This window comes from Dipodomys merriami, unplaced genomic scaffold, assembly GCF_024711535.1.
Source record: "Dipodomys merriami isolate MVZ:Mamm:240054 unplaced genomic scaffold, mDipMer1.0.p SCAF_345, whole genome shotgun sequence".
NCBI classification, from domain to species: domain Eukaryota; kingdom Metazoa; phylum Chordata; class Mammalia; order Rodentia; family Heteromyidae; genus Dipodomys; species Dipodomys merriami.
Window position 1 is genome coordinate 117,203 of NW_027204993.1, and position 7,082 is coordinate 124,284.

The window sequence follows — 7,082 nt, forward strand, 5'->3', positions numbered from 1 at the left end:
CTCCCTCTGCCCCCCCCCACCCAATCCTCCCTGCTCCTCCCCCCCTCGGACCAAATTTGTAAAGTTCGTTTTCGACATAACTACTTGTACATCTCATTGTTGCAATGGGTCCACCTATATCCCTATTTAAATGATTGATTTTTTCCCCTTCCCCTCCACAAATTATACCGACATCAAATACAGTGAAAGCAGGGTTATACTGTGGGGGAGGGACATACAAAGCTACAAAGAAATAATCTTATAAATATGTTAGAAACAATCGCATGAAAGAAAAAAAAAACATTTGAATACATATCTTAGGGTTCACTTCCGTAACATCACCTTATCTGAACTTTTCTGCTTGACTCAGTCATATACTAGATATTGCAAATAAGGGAAATTATAGGACCTATGTTTCTTTGGGCCTGGCTTGCTTCACTTAATATAATTTTTTCCAAGTCTTTCCATTATATATTTTTATATGTATATACATTATATAAATATACATGTTATATGTGTATATAATGTATGTTGAGAGTCTCTACTAACTGGGGTAAAAACTGGAGTATTTACATTTGGTGGGAATCAAGGTCTCTGGTAAAATCATCACTGGATAAAAATATTTCCTTGACAAATTTAGAGGTCACACTTTAAAGAGACTTGCAAAAGGATTTTTAGTTGAAGCAGCTAATATATTAGCAGGTTATTTAATCCAATTCAACATGAATGTATCGTATGTCTGTGGTACACAGAGCATTGAATTATCTCTCAAGAATACAAAAATGAATAAAACAGATTTCGTACTCACAGAGTTTGTGGTTTGATAGCAGAAGAGGAAATTTTATCCTTGTCAGACTTTCTCAGATCACTCAGTCATAGAAAAAATTTAGTTCTTAGTTTCTTTTTTATTATACATATGAAAATATATTGAAGTGATTGTTTTCCTCCTTTTTTTCCTTTGGCAGTGTTGGAGATTGAACTTAGGGCCTTACCCAGACTAAGCAAGCCCTATGTCAGTGAATTGCAAGTTTTTATGAAAAAGTGAAACATTCATACAGAACTATACAGAATTCTTTAGTTAACCTTTGTATATTTATCCTCAATCAAACTAAGGCAAATTCTATTCTGTCCTGTACCATTCACACTAGTTGATATTGAAGCAAATCTCAGACATATGACTTTACCTGGAAACCTTCCTGGTGCAACCAAAAAGGACAGAACTCTTTACAAACAAACTAACAGCAATATCTTAATGCCATTTAATATGCTGACATCTTTTCTTATAAATACACCCCAATAATTGCTTGACACCTTTAAGAAATGTTAATTGGCTCACCCTCTGAATCTCTCTTTCCTTCCTAATTTTTGTTTGTCCTTTTGAATTTTCCATGTCCAGATTGCTCTCTATTATTTATTTATTTATTTAATATTTTGTCCAGCCCAAGGGCTTTCTCTGCTTTTTTTGGTAGGTCATGGGGCTACTTTTTGCTCAAGGCCAGCACTCTATCACTTTGAGCCACAGCTCTGCTGTGTTCTCTTAGTGTTTTATGGTGTCCTTTAATAAGTTCCTCTGTCTTGTTTATTTTCTGCAAATTGATAATTAAGTTTTCAAGGTTTTATCTAAGTTAGGTTAGACTATTTTGGTTGTATCTACCTCACAGATTAGGATATGGTCCTCTATCTCCTGTATAAGACAAGAAAGATACAGACTTACAAGTTGTCTTTGTCTTTCTGATTCTGTCTCTGTCTCTGTCTCTTTCTAACATGAGAAAAATGATGGTCAGTGCTTAGATACATTAGTTCATTAAGGGCTGCCCAATGGTGATGTTCTATTTCTAACATCTCTTTCATTTGCTGAGTGTGCTGAATACATTTATAAAGAGAAGTCTGCACTGTTTGCTTAAAAGCATGGTTGTAATTTGTGTAGTAAAGGGAGGACCAAGCTGGGAGCTGGTGGCTCATGTCTGTAATCCTAGCTACTCAGGAGGCTGAGATCTGATGATCCTGGTTCAAGCCAGCCTGGGCAGGAAAGTCTGTCAGACTCTAATCTCCAATAAACAACCAGAAAAACCAAAGTGGAACTGTTGCTTAAGTGGGTAGAGCACTAGCCTTGAGCTGAAGAGTTCAGGTACAGTGCCTACGCCCAGAGATCAAGACCCATGATCAACAGAAAAAAAAAGGGAGGACCAATATTTAATTTCTGCCTTTTATTGACAAGTATCAAAATGAAATACTTCTCTATTATTCTTCAAAAGGAAAAGGTTTCACCACATCTCCTTAATTATGATGGCTAATTGTATGAATCAAGTTGAGTGGGCTAAGGATTTCCAGATAGCTGCCAAAGATATTTTTGGGTGAATATGAGGATGTTCTCAGAAAAGATTAGTATTTTGATATGTAGATTGAGTAAAGATCACTCTCATCAATGTTGTTGGTGGCATCATTTAATCTGCTGAGAGGGCAAATGTAGTAAGAAGGTTAATTTTACTCTTTGGGCTGCGATATTCACTTTCTCCTGACTTTACATTTAGCATATCTGGCTCTTAGACATTCAGACTGGGACTAACATATTACAAGGGGATGGCTTTGTTCTCAAAATTTTCAATTTGGACTAAAATTACACCACTTGCTTTCCTGGACCTCTAGATTTTAGATGTCAGGTTGTGACATTCTTCTTTTTATTATTTTTTGGATTTGTTTATTTGAAACAGGAAATTGTTATAGATTCCCATGTGATCCTCATGACTCAGCTTCTCATGTGTCACAACCATGCATCACTAAATCATCTATCACTTGTTTTTGCAGAGACCCTTGACTATATTAACTATGAATATCATAGGATCTCATGAGATTTAAAAGAATTTGATATATCTTAATCCATTTACATTTATTGATATTTTCTAGTCTTTGCACACTGCAAATCCTTCACTTGCTCCTGAATCCCCATGACACACTGTTAGTATTTTTACTTTTTGTGCTGATCCTAGGGTGTGAACTCAGGGCCTGAGCATTGTCCCTGAGCATTTTTGCTCAAGGCTAGCACTCTACCACTAGAACCACAGCACCACTTCTTGTTTTTTGGGGATGTTCATTGGAGGCAAGCAAGACATAGATTTTGTGTGTGTGTGTGTGTGTGTGTGTGTGTGTGTGTGTGTGTGTGTGTGTGTGTGTGTGTGTGTGTGTGTGTGTGTGTGATGGATTTTTCTGTCTGGGCTAGCTTATAACCATGATCCTGGATCTCAACTTGATGAATAGAAAGGGTTACAGACATGAGCCACTTTAGCCAGGTTTGATGTCAGTACTCTTTGATAACTTCTTTGCTATTTGGTAAGAAAATTCCTTCCAGGTTTAGTTTTTACATTTTCTGTTACCAGATTTAAGGAGAATAAAAATACATACTGATATTTTTTAGGTTAGAATGTGAATTTGAGTTTCTTCATGATTATTAACTATAGGAAAAATCTTCAAAAAGCACTGGTTCTGGATCCCAGCCTATCTACCTTGGACCACATCTCCCTTCACTAGCAATATTTCAGGAGCTGGTTTAAGCCACTTTGACCAACCCTAGGTGTTATAATTTTTATTGTAATACATTTTAGTGAAACTCTACTCTCCCAGACAAACTCAGTACATATATCTTGTCCTATAAATGCCAATTTAACAAATGGCATTATTTTTGTTTATGTTTATTTTCTATTTTATTTTTAGTGTATTTTAGTATGTTAAAGTAGTTGTATTAAGGAATTGCCATTTAACAAAACAATATATGAATACAATGCATCTTGATTAATATCCCTCTCATCAATTTTCCCCATCCCTCCCAATTTCACCCCTTCTCTCAATTTTATAGGATAAGCATTTAATGTTATTACTGCATTATTTCCCTCTTCTTTATTTGTCTAGCTTCCTCTCTTGGATCCTTTTCTCTTTTGAACACTCATTTCTCGTTTTTTTTATTTTGTTGGACTGTGAATCAGCCTTTCTTAGGAATTACACTGTGAATTCTTTCCTGACTCTACCAGATTTTATCATCACATTAATCAATGTGATGATAAAAATAATGGCCCACGGTAACAGAAATCAATTAAAATTACAACCTCTACAAACATTAATTTATACAATGATATTGATTTTGGCACATAGAACCTTTTGCTGAGCCCATGGACTTTAATATTCTTGAAAAGATTTGAACTATTGTATCCCTTTTATCATGTAAATTGTTACCATTTTTGCTTAAAAATACATGAATTACTCTAGTTTCTTTTTAGACATTGATTTGTGCCTCTATTCAATGCTATTCAAATAGACACCATTGACAAGCCATATTAATTCTTCATGAAGTTGATTTGATGCAATTATATGTATGTTTTCATATTCATGTTGTCTTCAAAGAAGAGTATGAACTTCTTGGGATGTATAGACTTGTCATGGGTTAACGAGGATGTTACTAAAAAGTCTATTTGTAGCTTTGCCACTACTATCTGCTTTAATATCCACCACAATTTTAAGACTTCTTTATCTCTCTAATTTCTTCTTCATCTCTTCCTGTCTTGGTTTATTGGGATAATATAAAAGTGAATTACCTATAAAATTGTAGGTTTGGTTAGAATTCTTAGATGAGTTTGTTTATTAAGTACTCTTCAATGAACACATAGTAATGGTGGGAAGAGAGGAAAGAAGACAAGTTTATACACACACATATATAATTTATTTATTTTTTTTACAGTCTTGGGGCTTGAAATCTGGGTTGGTGCTATCTCTGTGCTCTTCAGCTCAAGATAAGCACTCTACTTCTGGAGCCACAGTGCCACTTCCAGTTTTCTGGTGATTAATTGGAGATAAGAGTCACACGGACTTTCCTGTCTGAGCTGGCTTTGAACGGTAATCCTCAGATCTCAGCCTCCTGAGTAACTCGGATTACAAGCATGAGCCACTGGCACCCAGCTTTAAGTTTATATATTTTTTAGGGACAGGTAAAGTGAACAAGTGCTCCCATGGGCACAGCCTGAACAGCTTTGCTGTTATTTATTCTCTTGTAAAATATACTCAAACATATATTAGTAACTACATTAATATATAACAATGTAATATATAACATATAATAGTTACATTTATTAGAGATTTTATTTATTTGATTATATTTGTTGTATAATCCATTGCTGAAATTTAACACTCTTTAACATTGTAAAAACAATAAAGAAGGGCTGGCTAAAGCATCAACCTGCTGAAGGCAATAGAAAGCAGTATCAAGTGCCTGTTACAGCAACACATACTGTGTACTAAAATTGAAATGATGCAGAGATTAGCATGGCTTCTGTACAAGGATAACAAACAAGTTGCTGAAGCATTCCATATTTTAAAATATTGCAAATGTATGGCTATGTGGCAAGAAAAAACACCAATCAAATGTATAGAGCCAAACTCAATTTTTAGAAGTCTGGGACCATTTGGAATATAAAGAAATGCTTATATATATTTTAATAGCTCTTACGAGATTATTGTTTGTCTCCTCAGTCCATATGTAAGGAACTCATTTAGTATGCAGAGAACTTTTATAGTTGTAGGAGATATTGTGAGATATTTAACAGATCCCAGTTCAAAGTTTGATTCAGCATATCAGAAAGGTACTAGAAAATACCAGAAGTATGCAGAGGAGGAAGGAGCTGGAGTGATAGGAAAAGAGTCAATGGAAAGCTTTATTTCAAATCCATTCTCCTTTGTCTGAGTTCATACTCTTCTTTAAATTTTAAGTGTAGCCATGTAAATGAGTTCTAGCCATGTAATATTGTCAGCCTTATGATATGTCCACTTTTCAGACCCAGTCTATAAAACTCTCCTAACCACTATCCTTTCTCTTCTTGCAGTAGTGACACTGGAAACCAAGTATCAAAGGTAAGAAGAATCCAGGGAAGAATCCATATTCCTGCATCAAGAGAAGAGCTATTTGACTATCATGAATACCTAATTTGGACTTTAGTAGAGAAGAAAAAAAACTTCTGTCAAGCCACTGATTTTTTTTTTGTTCTGCTGATCACCTTTATTATCATTATTATTATCTTTAGTTAAAACAACATAGCTTTCTAAAACAAAACTTAGTACATCGTGTTAACTGTTGGGAGAAGATGAAAAGAAAAAACCTCCCTATCCCCACTTCCCTACCCCATCCAAGCTGATGTCATAATTGCGAGTAGAATGGTGGTTACCAGAGGTTGGAGAAAAGAGCGAGAATGTGACCATAGGGGAAAGCTCAACAGCAAGTACCAACTTCTAGTTAGAGAGGATCAAGAAATTCTGGTGTGCCATTACAGAGATGGGTGATTTAGATGATGAGAATTTATTGGTTATTCCATGAAACAAGAAGAAAATAGTCTGAAATTTTTCAGCAGAATGAAATGTTTATGTTTTTCTGTTACAGAAGCCTATGTTTAGCTAATAGAGAACAGGAGACTGGAAAGTAGGGTGCAGAAAATTACAGACAGGAAAGACATCATGGAGGCAGAATATAACACAACTGGTAGAAGTGTAATGTTGAGCCAAAGGATCAGAAAATTAGGTAGTTGCAGTGTATAGAGCCTGAAGTAAACCTACGGAGGTTTAAAGGTAAGAAGAAGTGATACTATATCTTAGGATAATGAAGATTTGTTATAGTTTCTGTGTTGGTGGAGGTGACAGTGTATGGAGTGGAAAAATTATAGTTGAGGTCAGAGTGGAGGCAGAGATTTCTTTCCAGGAGAGGGTAGTTGAACACGTTGGCTGATGTTAGTGGTGATAAAGACATAGGCTGAAAAATGAGCCAGGAGAATGTATATGACTGTGGGAGCATTGAGGAAAGAGAAAAGGAATATAACTTTTAGGCCTATACTTAAAGCAGTGAGTGATCCTTTGCCACATGAGTTTGAGGCATAAAGAAAAGGAAAGAAATAATCATAGTATATAATATGTTTTACAAAGATAAATATCAGAACAGTTAACATCAAACTGGAGCAGCATTTGTCATGTTCACAAATCCATTTTGTCTTCCTAGGTACACCTTCCTAGGTACCTTTTCCCAAGGCTTTCTTGGAGCAAGGCAAAATATGGTTAACTTCTAGACAAAGGCACAT

At 35.4% G+C, this 7,082-nt stretch overlaps 1 non-coding gene across 1 annotated transcript; it reads left to right on the forward strand.

Annotated features, from left to right (window-relative positions):
• The first annotated feature begins 5,228 nt into the window (after nucleotides 1–5,228).
• Nucleotides 5,229–5,338, forward strand: LOC138803681 (U6 spliceosomal RNA). Its single transcript, XR_011365000.1, has one exon. It is a non-coding gene; the product is annotated as a U6 spliceosomal RNA (small nuclear RNA).
• The last annotated feature ends 1,744 nt before the right edge of the window (nucleotides 5,339–7,082 follow it).